Source organism: Ranitomeya imitator, chromosome 7 (genome assembly GCF_032444005.1).
Source record: "Ranitomeya imitator isolate aRanImi1 chromosome 7, aRanImi1.pri, whole genome shotgun sequence".
NCBI lineage: Eukaryota > Metazoa > Chordata > Amphibia > Anura > Dendrobatidae > Ranitomeya > Ranitomeya imitator.
This window is the reverse complement of record NC_091288.1, coordinates 140644552-140664938: the sequence shown is the minus strand read 5'-3', so window position 1 is coordinate 140664938 and position 20387 is coordinate 140644552. Positions and strand designations below refer to the sequence as shown.

Genomic DNA, 20387 nt, shown 5'->3' with positions numbered 1-20387 from the left:
GAAAGATGGCATCAAGCATGACAACTTAAAACCAGTGGATTTTATTTTGAAATTCCTCCTCTTTATGCATCTGACTCGCTAAGCAGGCTTTCTAAAGTATCACACCTTTTTGTCCTTTGGCTTAGTTGGTCTAAGTGCCTGTTTAGTAAACAGAAAATCTTGATTTCGAACGTCAGCAGTGGTTTTCTTTCTTCATGTCAGTTTGGGTCATTTTAGCCAAAAAAAAGTGGACTTTTGTTCTTGTATGACATTAAACAAGTCTTTACCACAGTCATAACATAGTGCAGTTGAGAGAAAAAAAATCTCTGCTGTCGAAACGCTTAAAAAGGAATTAGACGATATAACTTTCTTTAGAGAATAAAGGATGGCATCAAGCATTTCAAAATAAAACCAGTGGAATTACACTTCTACCTCTGCAAAGTTTGATAGCAGCTTTCTTAAAAAGGAAGATAAACTTTCAAACTTGACGTATCTACCGCTTTGGCTAGAAATGAAAACAAAACAATACAACATGAAACAAGCAGATTAAACCGACGAGGATGGGATTCAAACCCATGCATGCAGAGCACAATGGATTAGCAGTCCATCGCCTTAACCACTCGGCCACCTCGTCTACATGGCGCACACGCGCTAAGGAGAAAAGATGTAATGATTATTTTTACGGGTCAGTGTGTTTTCGTTGAAGATATTACAGTGTCTATTCTTTACAGTTAGATTGGGGCAAACTCTTTTGGCCCTGCTGTGGCATTCCTTCAATCTGCCTATTCTGTGTCATAACTTGGAAGAAAAACAAGTACCAAATTGAAGCTGTGCTAGAAGATGGATCATTCAATTATGGAACTTCAAAACCCAAGGCCTTGTCATCGATCCAGATTCTATTGCATTTTGCAAATTGTCAATGTCGTTGAATGAATGCTATTCATAATTTACTTGGTTTCTTAATTGTCATGACTGAGAATGAAATCCTGTTCCACGTTTCTGTGTGCACGGAATGAAACTCAACTCAATGTTGTCTTGTTAAGTTAACCACTTGAAAGGTTTGATCGGTGCTTACATCTTCCCTAGATTTCATAGGCTTTCCAGCTTGTGGTGCTGTGGCTTAGTTGGTTAAAGCGCCTGTCTAGTAAACAGGAGATCCTGAGTTCGAATCTCAGCAGTGCCTTGTTTTCATCATCTCAAAAAGAAACTTCCTATCTTAAAAATGGGAATTTCACTTGCATGAAACCTCAAATTTACCTTGGCTACGTCTTTACTGATAGTGCAATTGTGAGATGAAGAATGTCTTCTGTATAAGGGCCAAAAAGGAAGAAAGATGGCATCAAGCATGACAACTTAAAACCAGTGGATTTTATTTTGAAATTCCTCCTCTTTATGCATCTGACTCGCTAAGCAGGCTTTCTAAAGTATCACACCTTTTTGTCCTTTGGCTTAGTTGGTCTAAGTGCCTGTTTAGTAAACAGAAAATCTTGATTTCGAACGTCAGCAGTGGTTTTCTTTCTTCATGTCAGTTTGGGTCATTTTAGCCAAAAAAAAGTGGACTTTTGTTCTTGTATGACATTAAACAAGTCTTTACCACAGTCATAACATAGTGCAGTTGAGAGAAAAAAAATCTCTGCTGTCGAAACGCTTAAAAAGGAATTAGACGATATAACTTTCTTTAGAGAATAAAGGATGGCATCAAGCATTTCAAAATAAAACCAGTGGAATTACACTTCTACCTCTGCAAAGTTTGATAGCAGCTTTCTTAAAAAGGAAGATAAACTTTCAAACTTGACGTATCTACCGCTTTGGCTAGAAATGAAAACAAAACAATACAACATGAAACAAGCAGATTAAACCGACGACGATGGGATTCAAACCCATGCATGCAGAGCACAATGGATTAGCAGTCCATCGCCTTAACCACTCGGCCACCTCGTCTACATGGCGCACATGCGCTAAGGAGAAAAGATGTAATGATTATTTTTACGGGTCAGTGTGTTTTCGTTGAAGATATTACAGTGTCTATTCTTTACAGTTAGATTGGGGCAAACTCTTTTGGCCCTGCTGTGGCATTCCTTCAATCTGCCTATTCTGTGTCATAACTTGGAAGAAAAACAAGTACCAAATTGAAGCTGTGCTAGAAGATGGATCATTCAATTATGGAACTTCAAAACCCAAGGCCTTGTCATCGATCCAGATTCTATTGCATTTTGCAAATTGTCAATGTCGTTGAATGAATGCTATTCATAATTTACTTGGTTTCTTAATTGTCATGACTGAGAATGAAATCCTGTTCCACGTTTCTGTGTGCACGGAATGAAACTCAACTCAATGTTGTCTTGTTAAGTTAACCACTTGAAAGGTTTGATCGGTGCTTACATCTTCCCTAGATTTCATAGGCTTTCCAGCTTGTGGTGCTGTGGCTTAGTTGGTTAAAGCGCCTGTCTAGTAAACAGGAGATCCTGAGTTCGAATCTCAGCAGTGCCTTGTTTTCATCATCTCAAAAAGAAACTTCCTATCTTAAAAATGGGAATTTCACTTGCATGAAACCTCAAATTTACCTTGGCTACGTCTTTACTGATAGTGCAATTGTGAGATGAAGAATGTCTTCTGTATAAGGGCCAAAAAGGAAGAAAGATGGCATCAAGCATGACAACTTAAAACCAGTGGATTTTATTTTGAAATTCCTCCTCTTTATGCATCTGACTCGCTAAGCAGGCTTTCTAAAGTATCACACCTTTTTGTCCTTTGGCTTAGTTGGTCTAAGTGCCTGTTTAGTAAACAGAAAATCTTGATTTCGAACGTCAGCAGTGGTTTTCTTTCTTCATGTCAGTTTGGGTCATTTTAGCCAAAAAAAAGTGGACTTTTGTTCTTGTATGACATTAAACAAGTCTTTACCACAGTCATAACATAGTGCAGTTGAGAGAAAAAAAATCTCTGCTGTCGAAACGCTTAAAAAGGAATTAGACGATATAACTTTCTTTAGAGAATAAAGGATGGCATCAAGCATTTCAAAATAAAACCAGTGGAATTACACTTCTACCTCTGCAAAGTTTGATAGCAGCTTTCTTAAAAAGGAAGATAAACTTTCAAACTTGACGTATCTACCGCTTTGGCTAGAAATGAAAACAAAACAATACAACATGAAACAAGCAGATTAAACCGACGACGATGGGATTCAAACCCATGCATGCAGAGCACAATGGATTAGCAGTCCATCGCCTTAACCACTCGGCCACCTCGTCTACATGGCGCACATGCGCTAAGGAGAAAAGATGTAATGATTATTTTTACGGGTCAGTGTGTTTTCGTTGAAGATATTACAGTGTCTATTCTTTACAGTTAGATTGGGGCAAACTCTTTTGGCCCTGCTGTGGCATTCCTTCAATCTGCCTATTCTGTGTCATAACTTGGAAGAAAAACAAGTACCAAATTGAAGCTGTGCTAGAAGATGGATCATTCAATTATGGAACTTCAAAACCCAAGGCCTTGTCATCGATCCAGATTCTATTGCATTTTGCAAATTGTCAATGTCGTTGAATGAATGCTATTCATAATTTACTTGGTTTCTTAATTGTCATGACTGAGAATGAAATCCTGTTCCACGTTTCTGTGTGCACGGAATGAAACTCAACTCAATGTTGTCTTGTTAAGTTAACCACTTGAAAGGTTTGATCGGTGCTTACATCTTCCCTAGATTTCATAGGCTTTCCAGCTTGTGGTGCTGTGGCTTAGTTGGTTAAAGCGCCTGTCTAGTAAACAGGAGATCCTGAGTTCGAATCTCAGCAGTGCCTTGTTTTCATCATCTCAAAAAGAAACTTCCTATCTTAAAAATGGGAATTTCACTTGCATGAAACCTCAAATTTACCTTGGCTACGTCTTTACTGATAGTGCAATTGTGAGATGAAGAATGTCTTCTGTATAAGGGCCAAAAAGGAAGAAAGATGGCATCAAGCATGACAACTTAAAACCAGTGGATTTTATTTTGAAATTCCTCCTCTTTATGCATCTGACTCGCTAAGCAGGCTTTCTAAAGTATCACACCTTTTTGTCCTTTGGCTTAGTTGGTCTAAGTGCCTGTTTAGTAAACAGAAAATCTTGATTTCGAACGTCAGCAGTGGTTTTCTTTCTTCATGTCAGTTTGGGTCATTTTAGCCAAAAAAAAGTGGACTTTTGTTCTTGTATGACATTAAACAAGTCTTTACCACAGTCATAACATAGTGCAGTTGAGAGAAAAAAAATCTCTGCTGTCGAAACGCTTAAAAAGGAATTAGACGATATAACTTTCTTTAGAGAATAAAGGATGGCATCAAGCATTTCAAAATAAAACCAGTGGAATTACACTTCTACCTCTGCAAAGTTTGATAGCAGCTTTCTTAAAAAGGAAGATAAACTTTCAAACTTGACGTATCTACCGCTTTGGCTAGAAATGAAAACAAAACAATACAACATGAAACAAGCAGATTAAACCGACGAGGATGGGATTCAAACCCATGCATGCAGAGCACAATGGATTAGCAGTCCATCGCCTTAACCACTCGGCCACCTCGTCTACATGGCGCACACGCGCTAAGGAGAAAAGATGTAATGATTATTTTTACGGGTCAGTGTGTTTTCGTTGAAGATATTACAGTGTCTATTCTTTACAGTTAGATTGGGGCAAACTCTTTTGGCCCTGCTGTGGCATTCCTTCAATCTGCCTATTCTGTGTCATAACTTGGAAGAAAAACAAGTACCAAATTGAAGCTGTGCTAGAAGATGGATCATTCAATTATGGAACTTCAAAACCCAAGGCCTTGTCATCGATCCAGATTCTATTGCATTTTGCAAATTGTCAATGTCGTTGAATGAATGCTATTCATAATTTACTTGGTTTCTTAATTGTCATGACTGAGAATGAAATCCTGTTCCACGTTTCTGTGTGCACGGAATGAAACTCAACTCAATGTTGTCTTGTTAAGTTAACCACTTGAAAGGTTTGATCGGTGCTTACATCTTCCCTAGATTTCATAGGCTTTCCAGCTTGTGGTGCTGTGGCTTAGTTGGTTAAAGCGCCTGTCTAGTAAACAGGAGATCCTGAGTTCGAATCTCAGCAGTGCCTTGTTTTCATCATCTCAAAAAGAAACTTCCTATCTTAAAAATGGGAATTTCACTTGCATGAAACCTCAAATTTACCTTGGCTACGTCTTTACTGATAGTGCAATTGTGAGATGAAGAATATCTTCTGTATAAGGGCCAAAAAGGAAGAAAGATGGCATCAAGCATGACAACTTAAAACCAGTGGATTTTATTTTGAAATTCCTCCTCTTTATGCATCTGACTCGCTAAGCAGGCTTTCTAAAGTATCACACCTTTTTGTCCTTTGGCTTAGTTGGTCTAAGTGCCTGTTTAGTAAACAGAAAATCTTGATTTCGAACGTCAGCAGTGGTTTTCTTTCTTCATGTCAGTTTGGGTCATTTTAGTCAAAAAAAAGTGGACTTTTGTTCTTGTATGACATTAAACAAGTCTTTACCACAGTCATAACATAGTGCAGTTGAGAGAAAAAAAATCTCTGCTGTCGAAACGCTTAAAAAGGAATTAGACGATATAACTTTCTTTAGAGAATAAAGGATGGCATCAAGCATTTCAAAATAAAACCAGTGGAATTACACTTCTACCTCTGCAAAGTTTGATAGCAGCTTTCTTAAAAAGGAAGATAAACTTTCAAACTTGACGTATCTACCGCTTTGGCTAGAAATGAAAACAAAACAATACAACATGAAACAAGCAGATTAAACCGACGAGGATGGGATTCAAACCCATGCATGCAGAGCACAATGGATTAGCAGTCCATCGCCTTAACCACTCGGCCACCTCGTCTACATGGTGCACATGCGCTAAGGAGAAAAGATGTAATGATTATTTTTACGGGTCAGTGTGTTTTCGTTGAAGATATTACAGTGTCTATTCTTTACAGTTAGATTGGGGCAAACTCTTTTGGCCCTGCTGTGGCATTCCTTCAATCTGCCTATTCTGTGTCATAACTTGGAAGAAAAACAAGTACCAAATTGAAGCTGTGCTAGAAGATGGATCATTCAATTATGGAACTTCAAAACCCAAGGCCTTGTCATCGATCCAGATTCTATTGCATTTTGCAAATTGTCAATGTCGTTGAATGAATGCTATTCATAATTTACTTGGTTTCTTAATTGTCATGACTGAGAATGAAATCCTGTTCCACGTTTCTGTGTGCACGGAATGAAACTCAACTCAATGTTGTCTTGTTAAGTTAACCACTTGAAAGGTTTGATCGGTGCTTACATCTTCCCTAGATTTCATAGGCTTTCCAGCTTGTGGTGCTGTGGCTTAGTTGGTTAAAGCGCCTGTCTAGTAAACAGGAGATCCTGAGTTCGAATCTCAGCAGTGCCTTGTTTTCATCATCTCAAAAAGAAACTTCCTATCTTAAAAATGGGAATTTCACTTGCATGAAACCTCAAATTTACCTTGGCTACGTCTTTACTGATAGTGCAATTGTGAGATGAAGAATGTCTTCTGTATAAGGGCCAAAAAGGAAGAAAGATGGCATCAAGCATGACAACTTAAAACCAGTGGATTTTATTTTGAAATTCCTCCTCTTTATGCATCTGACTCGCTAAGCAGGCTTTCTAAAGTATCACACCTTTTTGTCCTTTGGCTTAGTTGGTCTAAGTGCCTGTTTAGTAAACAGAAAATCTTGATTTCGAACGTCAGCAGTGGTTTTCTTTCTTCATGTCAGTTTGGGTCATTTTAGCCAAAAAAAAGTGGACTTTTGTTCTTGTATGACATTAAACAAGTCTTTACCACAGTCATAACATAGTGCAGTTGAGAGAAAAAAAATCTCTGCTGTCGAAACGCTTAAAAAGGAATTAGACGATATAACTTTCTTTAGAGAATAAAGGATGGCATCAAGCATTTCAAAATAAAACCAGTGGAATTACACTTCTACCTCTGCAAAGTTTGATAGCAGCTTTCTTAAAAAGGAAGATAAACTTTCAAACTTGACGTATCTACCGCTTTGGCTAGAAATGAAAACAAAACAATACAACATGAAACAAGCAGATTAAACCGACGACGATGGGATTCAAACCCATGCATGCAGAGCACAATGGATTAGCAGTCCATCGCCTTAACCACTCGGCCACCTCGTCTACATGGCGCACATGCGCTAAGGAGAAAAGATGTAATGATTATTTTTACGGGTCAGTGTGTTTTCGTTGAAGATATTACAGTGTCTATTCTTTACAGTTAGATTGGGGCAAACTCTTTTGGCCCTGCTGTGGCATTCCTTCAATCTGCCTATTCTGTGTCATAACTTGGAAGAAAAACAAGTACCAAATTGAAGCTGTGCTAGAAGATGGATCATTCAATTATGGAACTTCAAAACCCAAGGCCTTGTCATCGATCCAGATTCTATTGCATTTTGCAAATTGTCAATGTCGTTGAATGAATGCTATTCATAATTTACTTGGTTTCTTAATTGTCATGACTGAGAATGAAATCCTGTTCCACGTTTCTGTGTGCACGGAATGAAACTCAACTCAATGTTGTCTTGTTAAGTTAACCACTTGAAAGGTTTGATCGGTGCTTACATCTTCCCTAGATTTCATAGGCTTTCCAGCTTGTGGTGCTGTGGCTTAGTTGGTTAAAGCGCCTGTCTAGTAAACAGGAGATCCTGAGTTCGAATCTCAGCAGTGCCTTGTTTTCATCATCTCAAAAAGAAACTTCCTATCTTAAAAATGGGAATTTCACTTGCATGAAACCTCAAATTTACCTTGGCTACGTCTTTACTGATAGTGCAATTGTGAGATGAAGAATGTCTTCTGTATAAGGGCCAAAAAGGAAGAAAGATGGCATCAAGCATGACAACTTAAAACCAGTGGATTTTATTTTGAAATTCCTCCTCTTTATGCATCTGACTCGCTAAGCAGGCTTTCTAAAGTATCACACCTTTTTGTCCTTTGGCTTAGTTGGTCTAAGTGCCTGTTTAGTAAACAGAAAATCTTGATTTCGAACGTCAGCAGTGGTTTTCTTTCTTCATGTCAGTTTGGGTCATTTTAGCCAAAAAAAAGTGGACTTTTGTTCTTGTATGACATTAAACAAGTCTTTACCACAGTCATAACATAGTGCAGTTGAGAGAAAAAAAATCTCTGCTGTCGAAACGCTTAAAAAGGAATTAGACGATATAACTTTCTTTAGAGAATAAAGGATGGCATCAAGCATTTCAAAATAAAACCAGTGGAATTACACTTCTACCTCTGCAAAGTTTGATAGCAGCTTTCTTAAAAAGGAAGATAAACTTTCAAACTTGACGTATCTACCGCTTTGGCTAGAAATGAAAACAAAACAATACAACATGAAACAAGCAGATTAAACCGACGAGGATGGGATTCAAACCCATGCATGCAGAGCACAATGGATTAGCAGTCCATCGCCTTAACCACTCGGCCACCTCGTCTACATGGCGCACACGCGCTAAGGAGAAAAGATGTAATGATTATTTTTACGGGTCAGTGTGTTTTCGTTGAAGATATTACAGTGTCTATTCTTTACAGTTAGATTGGGGCAAACTCTTTTGGCCCTGCTGTGGCATTCCTTCAATCTGCCTATTCTGTGTCATAACTTGGAAGAAAAACAAGTACCAAATTGAAGCTGTGCTAGAAGATGGATCATTCAATTATGGAACTTCAAAACCCAAGGCCTTGTCATCGATCCAGATTCTATTGCATTTTGCAAATTGTCAATGTCGTTGAATGAATGCTATTCATAATTTACTTGGTTTCTTAATTGTCATGACTGAGAATGAAATCCTGTTCCACGTTTCTGTGTGCACGGAATGAAACTCAACTCAATGTTGTCTTGTTAAGTTAACCACTTGAAAGGTTTGATCGGTGCTTACATCTTCCCTAGATTTCATAGGCTTTCCAGCTTGTGGTGCTGTGGCTTAGTTGGTTAAAGCGCCTGTCTAGTAAACAGGAGATCCTGAGTTCGAATCTCAGCAGTGCCTTGTTTTCATCATCTCAAAAAGAAACTTCCTATCTTAAAAATGGGAATTTCACTTGCATGAAACCTCAAATTTACCTTGGCTACGTCTTTACTGATAGTGCAATTGTGAGATGAAGAATGTCTTCTGTATAAGGGCCAAAAAGGAAGAAAGATGGCATCAAGCATGACAACTTAAAACCAGTGGATTTTATTTTGAAATTCCTCCTCTTTATGCATCTGACTCGCTAAGCAGGCTTTCTAAAGTATCACACCTTTTTGTCCTTTGGCTTAGTTGGTCTAAGTGCCTGTTTAGTAAACAGAAAATCTTGATTTCGAACGTCAGCAGTGGTTTTCTTTCTTCATGTCAGTTTGGGTCATTTTAGCCAAAAAAAAGTGGACTTTTGTTCTTGTATGACATTAAACAAGTCTTTACCACAGTCATAACATAGTGCAGTTGAGAGAAAAAAAATCTCTGCTGTCGAAACGCTTAAAAAGGAATTAGACGATATAACTTTCTTTAGAGAATAAAGGATGGCATCAAGCATTTCAAAATAAAACCAGTGGAATTACACTTCTACCTCTGCAAAGTTTGATAGCAGCTTTCTTAAAAAGGAAGATAAACTTTCAAACTTGACGTATCTACCGCTTTGGCTAGAAATGAAAACAAAACAATACAACATGAAACAAGCAGATTAAACCGACGAGGATGGGATTCAAACCCATGCATGCAGAGCACAATGGATTAGCAGTCCATCGCCTTAACCACTCGGCCACCTCGTCTACATGGCGCACACGCGCTAAGGAGAAAAGATGTAATGATTATTTTTACGGGTCAGTGTGTTTTCGTTGAAGATATTACAGTGTCTATTCTTTACAGTTAGATTGGGGCAAACTCTTTTGGCCCTGCTGTGGCATTCCTTCAATCTGCCTATTCTGTGTCATAACTTGGAAGAAAAACAAGTACCAAATTGAAGCTGTGCTAGAAGATGGATCATTCAATTATGGAACTTCAAAACCCAAGGCCTTGTCATCGATCCAGATTCTATTGCATTTTGCAAATTGTCAATGTCGTTGAATGAATGCTATTCATAATTTACTTGGTTTCTTAATTGTCATGACTGAGAATGAAATCCTGTTCCACGTTTCTGTGTGCACGGAATGAAACTCAACTCAATGTTGTCTTGTTAAGTTAACCACTTGAAAGGTTTGATCGGTGCTTACATCTTCCCTAGATTTCATAGGCTTTCCAGCTTGTGGTGCTGTGGCTTAGTTAATTAAAGCGCCTGTCTAGTTAACAGGAGATCCCGAGTTCGAATCTCAGCAGTGCCTTGTTTTCATCATCTCAAAAAGAAACTTCCTATCTTAAAAATGGGAATTTCACTTGCATGAAACCTCAAATTTACCTTGGCTACGTCTTTACTCATAGTGCAATTGTGAGATGAAGAATGTCTTCTGTATATGGGCCAAAAAGGAAGAAAGATGGCATCAAGCATGACCACTTAAAATCAGTGGATTTTATTTTGAAATTCCTCCTCTTTATGCATCTGACTCGCTAAGCAGGCTTTCTAAAGTATCACACCTTTTTGTCCTTTGGCTTAGTTGGTCTAAGTGCCTGTTTAGTAAACAGAAAATCTTGATTTCGAACGTCAGCAGTGGTTTTCTTTCTTCATCTCAGTTTGGGTCATTTTAGCCAAAAAAAAGGTGGACTTTTGTTCTTGTATGACATTAAACAAGTCTTTACCACAGTCAAAACATAGTGCAGTTGAGAGAAAAAAAATCTCTGCTGTCGAAACGCTTAAAAAGGAATTAGACGATATAACTTTCTTTAGAGAATAAAGGATGGCATCAAGCATTTCAAAATAAAACCAGTGGAATTACACTTCTAACTCTGCAAAGTTTGATAGCAGCTTTCTTAAAAAGGAAGATAAACTTTCAAGCTTGACGTATCTACCGCTTTGGCTAGAAATGAAAACAAAACAACCCATGCATGCAGAGCACAATGGATTAGCAGTCCATCGCCTTAACCACTCGGCCACCTCGTCTACATGGTGCACATGCGCTAAGGAGAAAAGATGTAATGATTATTTTTACGGGTCAGTGTGTTTTCGTTGAAGATATTACAGTGTCTATTCTTTACAGTTAGATTGGGGCAAACTCTTTTGGCCCTGCTGTGGCATTCCTTCAATCTGCCTATTCTGTGTCATAACTTGGAAGAAAAACAAGTACCAAATTGAAGCTGTGCTAGAAGATGGATCATTCAATTATGGAACTTCAAAACCCAAGGCCTTGTCATCGATCCAGATTCTATTGCATTTTGCAAATTGTCAATGTCGTTGAATGAATGCTATTCATAATTTACTTGGTTTCTTAATTGTCATGACTGAGAATGAAATCCTGTTCCACGTTTCTGTGTGCACGGAATGAAACTCAACTCAATGTTGTCTTGTTAAGTTAACCACTTGAAAGGTTTGATCGGTGCTTACATCTTCCCTAGATTTCATAGGCTTTCCAGCTTGTGGTGCTGTGGCTTAGTTGGTTAAAGCGCCTGTCTAGTAAACAGGAGATCCTGAGTTCGAATCTCAGCAGTGCCTTGTTTTCATCATCTCAAAAAGAAACTTCCTATCTTAAAAATGGGAATTTCACTTGCATGAAACCTCAAATTTACCTTGGCTACGTCTTTACTGATAGTGCAATTGTGAGATGAAGAATGTCTTCTGTATAAGGGCCAAAAAGGAAGAAAGATGGCATCAAGCATGACAACTTAAAACCAGTGGATTTTATTTTGAAATTCCTCCTCTTTATGCATCTGACTCGCTAAGCAGGCTTTCTAAAGTATCACACCTTTTTGTCCTTTGGCTTAGTTGGTCTAAGTGCCTGTTTAGTAAACAGAAAATCTTGATTTCGAACGTCAGCAGTGGTTTTCTTTCTTCATGTCAGTTTGGGTCATTTTAGCCAAAAAAAAGTGGACTTTTGTTCTTGTATGACATTAAACAAGTCTTTACCACAGTCATAACATAGTGCAGTTGAGAGAAAAAAAATCTCTGCTGTCGAAACGCTTAAAAAGGAATTAGACGATATAACTTTCTTTAGAGAATAAAGGATGGCATCAAGCATTTCAAAATAAAACCAGTGGAATTACACTTCTACCTCTGCAAAGTTTGATAGCAGCTTTCTTAAAAAGGAAGATAAACTTTCAAACTTGACGTATCTACCGCTTTGGCTAGAAATGAAAACAAAACAATACAACATGAAACAAGCAGATTAAACCGACGAGGATGGGATTCAAACCCATGCATGCAGAGCACAATGGATTAGCAGTCCATCGCCTTAACCACTCGGCCACCTCGTCTACATGGCGCACACGCGCTAAGGAGAAAAGATGTAATGATTATTTTTACGGGTCAGTGTGTTTTCGTTGAAGATATTACAGTGTCTATTCTTTACAGTTAGATTGGGGCAAACTCTTTTGGCCCTGCTGTGGCATTCCTTCAATCTGCCTATTCTGTGTCATAACTTGGAAGAAAAACAAGTACCAAATTGAAGCTGTGCTAGAAGATGGATCATTCAATTATGGAACTTCAAAACCCAAGGCCTTGTCATCGATCCAGATTCTATTGCATTTTGCAAATTGTCAATGTCGTTGAATGAATGCTATTCATAATTTACTTGGTTTCTTAATTGTCATGACTGAGAATGAAATCCTGTTCCACGTTTCTGTGTGCACGGAATGAAACTCAACTCAATGTTGTCTTGTTAAGTTAACCACTTGAAAGGTTTGATCGGTGCTTACATCTTCCCTAGATTTCATAGGCTTTCCAGCTTGTGGTGCTGTGGCTTAGTTAATTAAAGCGCCTGTCTAGTAAACAGGAGATCCCGAGTTCGAATCTCAGCAGTGCCTTGTTTTCATCATCTCAAAAAGAAACTTCCTATCTTAAAAATGGGAATTTCACTTGCATGAAACCTCAAATTTACCTTGGCTACGTCTTTACTCATAGTGCAATTGTGAGATGAAGAATGTCTTCTGTATATGGGCCAAAAAGGAAGAAAGATGGCATCAAGCATGACCACTTAAAATCAGTGGATTTTATTTTGAAATTCCTCCTCTTTATGCATCTGACTCGCTAAGCAGGCTTTCTAAAGTATCACACCTTTTTGTCCTTTGGCTTAGTTGGTCTAAGTGCCTGTTTAGTAAACAGAAAATCTTGATTTCGAACGTCAGCAGTGGTTTTCTTTCTTCATCTCAGTTTGGGTCATTTTAGCCAAAAAAAAGGTGGACTTTTGTTCTTGTATGACATTAAACAAGTCTTTACCACAGTCAAAACATAGTGCAGTTGAGAGAAAAAAAATCTCTGCTGTCGAAACGCTTAAAAAGGAATTAGACGATATAACTTTCTTTAGAGAATAAAGGATGGCATCAAGCATTTCAAAATAAAACCAGTGGAATTACACTTCTAACTCTGCAAAGTTTGATAGCAGCTTTCTTAAAAAGGAAGATAAACTTTCAAGCTTGACGTATCTACCGCTTTGGCTAGAAATGAAAACAAAACAACCCATGCATGCAGAGCACAATGGATTAGCAGTCCATCGCCTTAACCACTCGGCCACCTCGTCTACATGGCGCACACGCGCTAAGGAGAAAAGATGTAATGATTATTTTTACGGGTCAGTGTGTTTTCGTTGAAGATATTACAGTGTCTATTCTTTACAGTTAGATTGGGGCAAACTCTTTTGGCCCTGCTGTGGGATTCCTTCAATCTGCCTATTCTGTGTCATAACTTGGAAGAAAAACAAGTACCAAATTGAAGCTGTGCTAGAAGATGGATCATTCAATTATGGAACTTCAAAACCCAAGGCCTTGTCATCGATCCAGATTCTATTGCATTTTGCAAATTGTCAATGTCGTTGAATGAATGCTATTCATAATTTACTTGGTTTCTTAATTGTCATGACTGAGAATGAAATCCTGTTCCACGTTTCTGTGTGCACGGAATGAAACTCAACTCAATGTTGTCTTGTTAAGTTAACCACTTGAAAGGTTTGATCGGTGCTTACATCTTCCCTAGATTTCATAGGCTTTCCAGCTTGTGGTGCTGTGGCTTAGTTAATTAAAGCGCCTGTCTAGTTAACAGGAGATCCCGAGTTCGAATCTCAGCAGTGCCTTGTTTTCATCATCTCAAAAAGAAACTTCCTATCTTAAAAATGGGAATTTCACTTGCATGAAACCTCAAATTTACCTTGGCTACGTCTTTACTCATAGTGCAATTGTGAGATGAAGAATGTCTTCTGTATATGGGCCAAAAAGGAAGAAAGATGGCATCAAGCATGACCACTTAAAATCAGTGGATTTTATTTTGAAATTCCTCCTCTTTATGCATCTGACTCGCTAAGCAGGCTTTCTAAAGTATCACACCTTTTTGTCCTTTGGCTTAGTTGGTCTAAGTGCCTGTTTAGTAAACAGAAAATCTTGATTTCGAACGTCAGCAGTGGTTTTCTTTCTTCATCTCAGTTTGGGTCATTTTAGCCAAAAAAAAGGTGGACTTTTGTTCTTGTATGACATTAAACAAGTCTTTACCACAGTCAAAACATAGTGCAGTTGAGAGAAAAAAAATCTCTGCTGTCGAAACGCTTAAAAAGGAATTAGACGATATAACTTTCTTTAGAGAATAAAGGATGGCATCAAGCATTTCAAAATAAAACCAGTGGAATTACACTTCTAACTCTGCAAAGTTTGATAGCAGCTTTCTTAAAAAGGAAGATAAACTTTCAAGCTTGACGTATCTACCGCTTTGGCTAGAAATGAAAACAAAACAACCCATGCATGCAGAGCACAATGGATTAGCAGTCCATCGCCTTAACCACTCGGCCACCTCGTCTACATGGTGCACATGCGCTAAGGAGAAAAGATGTAATGATTATTTTTACGGGTCAGTGTGTTTTCGTTGAAGATATTACAGTGTCTATTCTTTACAGTTAGATTGGGGCAAACTCTTTTGGCCCTGCTGTGGCATTCCTTCAATCTGCCTATTCTGTGTCATAACTTGGAAGAAAAACAAGTACCAAATTGAAGCTGTGCTAGAAGATGGATCATTCAATTATGGAACTTCAAAACCCAAGGCCTTGTCATCGATCCAGATTCTATTGCATTTTGCAAATTGTCAATGTCGTTGAATGAATGCTATTCATAATTTACTTGGTTTCTTAATTGTCATGACTGAGAATGAAATCCTGTTCCACGTTTCTGTGTGCACGGAATGAAACTCAACTCAATGTTGTCTTGTTAAGTTAACCACTTGAAAGGTTTGATCGGTGCTTACATCTTCCCTAGATTTCATAGGCTTTCCAGCTTGTGGTGCTGTGGCTTAGTTGGTTAAAGCGCCTGTCTAGTAAACAGGAGATCCTGAGTTCGAATCTCAGCAGTGCCTTGTTTTCATCATCTCAAAAAGAAACTTCCTATCTTAAAAATGGGAATTTCACTTGCATGAAACCTCAAATTTACCTTGGCTACGTCTTTACTGATAGTGCAATTGTGAGATGAAGAATGTCTTCTGTATAAGGGCCAAAAAGGAAGAAAGATGGCATCAAGCATGACAACTTAAAACCAGTGGATTTTATTTTGAAATTCCTCCTCTTTATGCATCTGACTCGCTAAGCAGGCTTTCTAAAGTATCACACCTTTTTGTCCTTTGGCTTAGTTGGTCTAAGTGCCTGTTTAGTAAACAGAAAATCTTGATTTCGAACGTCAGCAGTGGTTTTCTTTCTTCATGTCAGTTTGGGTCATTTTAGCCAAAAAAAAGTGGACTTTTGTTCTTGTATGACATTAAACAAGTCTTTACCACAGTCATAACATAGTGCAGTTGAGAGAAAAAAAATCTCTGCTGTCGAAACGCTTAAAAAGGAATTAGACGATATAACTTTCTTTAGAGAATAAAGGATGGCATCAAGCATTTCAAAATAAAACCAGTGGAATTACACTTCTACCTCTGCAAAGTTTGATAGCAGCTTTCTTAAAAAGGAAGATAAACTTTCAAACTTGACGTATCTACCGCTTTGGCTAGAAATGAAAACAAAACAATACAACATGAAACAAGCAGATTAAACCGACGAGGATGGGATTCAAACCCATGCATGCAGAGCACAATGGATTAGCAGTCCATCGCCTTAACCACTCGGCCACCTCGTCTACATGGCGCACACGCGCTAAGGAGAAAAGATGTAATGATTATTTTTACGGGTCAGTGTGTTTTCGTTGAAGATATTACAGTGTCTATTCTTTACAGTTAGATTGGGGCAAACTCTTTTGGCCCTGCTGTGGCATTCCTTCAATCTGCCTATTCTGTGTCATAACTTGGAAGAAAAACAAGTACCAAATTGAAGCTGTGCTAGAAGATGGATCATTCAATTATGGAACTTCAAAACCCAAGGCCTTGTCATCGATCCAGATTCTATTGCATTTTGCAAATTGTCAATGTCGTTGAATGAATGCTATTCATAATTTACTTGGTTTCTTAATTGTCATGACTGAGAATGAAATCCTGTTCCACGTTTCTGTGTGCACGGAATGAAACTCAACTCAATGTTGTCTTGTTAAGTTAACCACTTGAAAGGTTTGATCGGTGCTTACATCTTCCCTAGATTTCATAGGCTTTCCAGCTTGTGGTGCTGTGGCTTAGTTGGTTAAAGCGCCTGTCTAGTAAACAGGAGATCCTGAGTTCGAATCTCAGCAGTGCCTTGTTTTCATCATCTCAAAAAGAAACTTCCTATCTTAAAAATGGGAATTTCACTTGCATGAAACCTCAAATTTACCTTGGCTACGTCTTTACTGATAGTGCAATTGTGAGATGAAGAATGTCTTCTGTATAAGGGCCAAAAAGGAAGAAAGATGGCATCAAGCATGACAACTTAAAACCAGTGGATTTTATTTTGAAATTCCTCCTCTTTATGCATCTGACTCGCTAAGCAGGCTTTCTAAAGTATCACACCTTTTTGTCCTTTGGCTTAGTTGGTCTAAGTGCCTGTTTAGTAAACAGAAAATCTTGATTTCGAACGTCAGCAGTGGTTTTCTTTCTTCATGTCAGTTTGGGTCATTTTAGCCAAAAAAAAGTGGACTTTTGTTCTTGTATGACATTAAACAAGTCTTTACCACAGTCATAACATAGTGCAGTTGAGAGAAAAAAAATCTCTGCTGTCGAAACGCTTAAAAAGGAATTAGACGATATAACTTTCTTTAGAGAATAAAGGATGGCATCAAGCATTTCAAAATAAAACCAGTGGAATTACACTTCTACCTCTGCAAAGTTTGATAGCAGCTTTCTTAAAAAGGAAGATAAACTTTCAAACTTGACGTATCTACCGCTTTGGCTAGAAATGAAAACAAAACAATACAACATGAAACAAGCAGATTAAACCGACGAGGATGGGATTCAAACCCATGCATGCAGAGCACAATGGATTAGCAGTCCATCGCCTTAACCACTCGGCCACCTCGTCTACATGGCGCACACGCGCTAAGGAGAAAAGATGTAATGATTATTTTTACGGGTCAGTGTGTTTTCGTTGAAGATATTACAGTGTCTATTCTTTACAGTTAGATTGGGGCAAACTCTTTTGGCCCTGCTGTGGCATTCCTTCAATCTGCCTATTCTGTGTCATAACTTGGAAGAAAAACAAGTACCAAATTGAAGCTGTGCTAGAAGATGGATCATTCAATTATGGAACTTCAAAACCCAAGGCCTTGTCATCGATCCAGATTCTATTGCATTTTGCAAATTGTCAATGTCGTTGAATGAATGCTATTCATAATTTACTTGGTTTCTTAATTGTCATGACTGAGAATGAAATCCTGTTCCACGTTTCTGTGTGCACGGAATGAAACTCAACTCAATGTTGTCTTGTTAAGTTAACCACTTGAAAGGTTTGATCGGTGCTTACATCTTCCCTAGATTTCATAGGCTTTCCAGCTTGTGGTGCTGTGGCTTAGTTAATTAAAGCGCCTGTCTAGTTAACAGGAGATCCCGAGTTCGAATCTCAGCAGTGCCTTGTTTTCATCATCTCAAAAAGAAACTTCCTATCTTAAAAATGGGAATTTCACTTGCATGAAACCTCAAATTTACCTTGGCTACGTCTTTACTCATAGTGCAATTGTGAGATGAAGAATGTCTTCTGTATATGGGCCAAAAAGGAAGAAAGATGGCATCAAGCATGACCACTTAAAATCAGTGGATTTTATTTTGAAATTCCTCCTCTTTATGCATCTGACTCGCTAAGCAGGCTTTCTAAAGTATCACACCTTTTTGTCCTTTGGCTTAGTTGGTCTAAGTGCCTGTTTAGTAAACAGAAAATCTTGATTTCGAACGTCAGCAGTGGTTTTCTTTCTTCATCTCAGTTTGGGTCATTTTAGCCAAAAAAAAGGTGGACTTTTGTTCTTGTATGACATTAAACAAGTCTTTACCACAGTCAAAACATAGTGCAGTTGAGAGAAAAAAAATCTCTGCTGTCGAAACGCTTAAAAAGGAATTAGACGATATAACTTTCTTTAGAGAATAAAGGATGGCATCAAGCATTTCAAAATAAAACCAGTGGAATTACACTTCTAACTCTGCAAAGTTTGATAGCAGCTTTCTTAAAAAGGAAGATAAACTTTCAAGCTTGACGTATCTACCGCTTTGGCTAGAAATGAAAACAAAACAACCCATGCATGCAGAGCACAATGGATTAGCAGTCCATCGCCTTAACCACTCGGCCACCTCGTCTACATGGTGCACATGCGCTAAGGAGAAAAGATGTAATGATTATTTTTACGGGTCAGTGTGTTTTCGTTGAAGATATTACAGTGTCTATTCTTTACAGTTAGATTGGGGCAAACTCTTTTGGCCCTGCTGTGGCATTCCTTCAATCTGCCTATTCTGTGTCATAACTTGGAAGAAAAACAAGTACCAAATTGAAGCTGTGCTAGAAGATGGATCATTCAATTATGGAACTTCAAAACCCAAGGCCTTGTCATCGATCCAGATTCTATTGCATTTTGCAAATTGTCAATGTCGTTGAATGAATGCTATTCATAATTTACTTGGTTTCTTAATTGTCATGACTGAGAATGAAATCCTGTTCCACGTTTCTGTGTGCACGGAATGAAACTCAACTCAATGTTGTCTTGTTAAGTTAACCACTTGAAAGGTTTGATCGGTGCTTACATCTTCCCTAGATTTCATAGGCTTTCCAGCTTGTGGTGCTGTGGCTTAGTTGGTTAAAGCGCCTGTCTAGTAAACAGGAGATCCTGAGTTCGAATCTCAGCAGTGCCTTGTTTTCATCATCTCAAAAAGAAACTTCCTATCTTAAAAATGGGAATTTCACTTGCATGAAACCTCAAATTTACCTTGGCTACGTCTTTACTGATAGTGCAATTGTGAGATGAAGAATGTCTTCTGTATAAGGGCCAAAAAGGAAGAAAGATGGCATCAAGCATGACAACTTAAAACCAGTGGATTTTATTTTGAAATTCCTCCTCTTTATGCATCTGACTCGCTAAGCAGGCTTTCTAAAGTATCACACCTTTTTGTCCTTTGGCTTAGTTGGTCTAAGTGCCTGTTTAGTAAACAGAAAATCTTGATTTCGAACGTCAGCAGTGGTTTTCTTTCTTCATGTCAGTTTGGGTCATTTTAGCCAAAAAAAAGTGGACTTTTGTTCTTGTATGACATTAAACAAGTCTTTACCACAGTCATAACATAGTGCAGTTGAGAGAAAAAAAATCTCTGCTGTCGAAACGCTTAAAAAGGAATTAGACGATATAACTTTCTTTAGAGAATAAAGGATGGCATCAAGCATTTCAAAATAAAACCAGTGGAATTACACTTCTACCTCTGCAAAGTTTGATAGCAGCTTTCTTAAAAAGGAAGATAAACTTTCAAACTTGACGTATCTACCGCTTTGGCTAGAAATGAAAACAAAACAATACAACATGAAACAAGCAGATTAAACCGACGAGGATGGGATTCAAACCCATGCATGCAGAGCACAATGGATTAGCAGTCCATCGCCTTAACCACTCGGCCACCTCGTCTACATGGCGCACACGCGCTAAGGAGAAAAGATGTAATGATTATTTTTACGGGTCAGTGTGTTTTCGTTGAAGATATTACAGTGTCTATTCTTTACAGTTAGATTGGGGCAAACTCTTTTGGCCCTGCTGTGGCATTCCTTCAATCTGCCTATTCTGTGTCATAACTTGGAAGAAAAACAAGTACCAAATTGAAGCTGTGCTAGAAGATGGATCATTCAATTATGGAACTTCAAAACCCAAGGCCTTGTCATCGATCCAGATTCTATTGCATTTTGCAAATTGTCAATGTCGTTGAATGAATGCTATTCATAATTTACTTGGTTTCTTAATTGTCATGACTGAGAATGAA

The 20387-nt window shown here is 38.2% G+C and overlaps 11 non-coding genes across 11 annotated transcripts; all 11 read left to right on the top strand.

The window, feature by feature from the left end:
- Positions 1-1088: 1088 nt before the first annotated feature.
- On the top strand, positions 1089-1162 carry TRNAT-AGU (transfer RNA threonine (anticodon AGU)). The gene has a single exon. It is a non-coding gene; the product is annotated as a tRNA-Thr (tRNA).
- A 1233-nt stretch (positions 1163-2395) lies between these two features.
- Positions 2396-2469, top strand: TRNAT-AGU (transfer RNA threonine (anticodon AGU)). The gene has a single exon. It is a non-coding gene; the product is annotated as a tRNA-Thr (tRNA).
- Positions 2470-3702: 1233 nt separating this feature from the next.
- TRNAT-AGU (transfer RNA threonine (anticodon AGU)) lies at positions 3703-3776 on the top strand. The gene has a single exon. It is a non-coding gene; the product is annotated as a tRNA-Thr (tRNA).
- Positions 3777-5009: 1233 nt separating this feature from the next.
- Positions 5010-5083, top strand: TRNAT-AGU (transfer RNA threonine (anticodon AGU)). The gene has a single exon. It is a non-coding gene; the product is annotated as a tRNA-Thr (tRNA).
- Positions 5084-6316: 1233 nt separating this feature from the next.
- On the top strand, positions 6317-6390 carry TRNAT-AGU (transfer RNA threonine (anticodon AGU)). The gene has a single exon. It is a non-coding gene; the product is annotated as a tRNA-Thr (tRNA).
- A 1233-nt stretch (positions 6391-7623) lies between these two features.
- On the top strand, positions 7624-7697 carry TRNAT-AGU (transfer RNA threonine (anticodon AGU)). The gene has a single exon. It is a non-coding gene; the product is annotated as a tRNA-Thr (tRNA).
- A 1233-nt stretch (positions 7698-8930) lies between these two features.
- Positions 8931-9004, top strand: TRNAT-AGU (transfer RNA threonine (anticodon AGU)). Its single transcript has one exon. It is a non-coding gene; the product is annotated as a tRNA-Thr (tRNA).
- Positions 9005-11499: 2495 nt separating this feature from the next.
- TRNAT-AGU (transfer RNA threonine (anticodon AGU)) lies at positions 11500-11573 on the top strand. The gene has a single exon. It is a non-coding gene; the product is annotated as a tRNA-Thr (tRNA).
- A 3757-nt stretch (positions 11574-15330) lies between these two features.
- TRNAT-AGU (transfer RNA threonine (anticodon AGU)) lies at positions 15331-15404 on the top strand. The gene has a single exon. It is a non-coding gene; the product is annotated as a tRNA-Thr (tRNA).
- A 1233-nt stretch (positions 15405-16637) lies between these two features.
- TRNAT-AGU (transfer RNA threonine (anticodon AGU)) lies at positions 16638-16711 on the top strand. Its single transcript has one exon. It is a non-coding gene; the product is annotated as a tRNA-Thr (tRNA).
- A 2495-nt stretch (positions 16712-19206) lies between these two features.
- TRNAT-AGU (transfer RNA threonine (anticodon AGU)) lies at positions 19207-19280 on the top strand. Its single transcript has one exon. It is a non-coding gene; the product is annotated as a tRNA-Thr (tRNA).
- The last annotated feature ends 1107 nt before the right edge of the window (positions 19281-20387 follow it).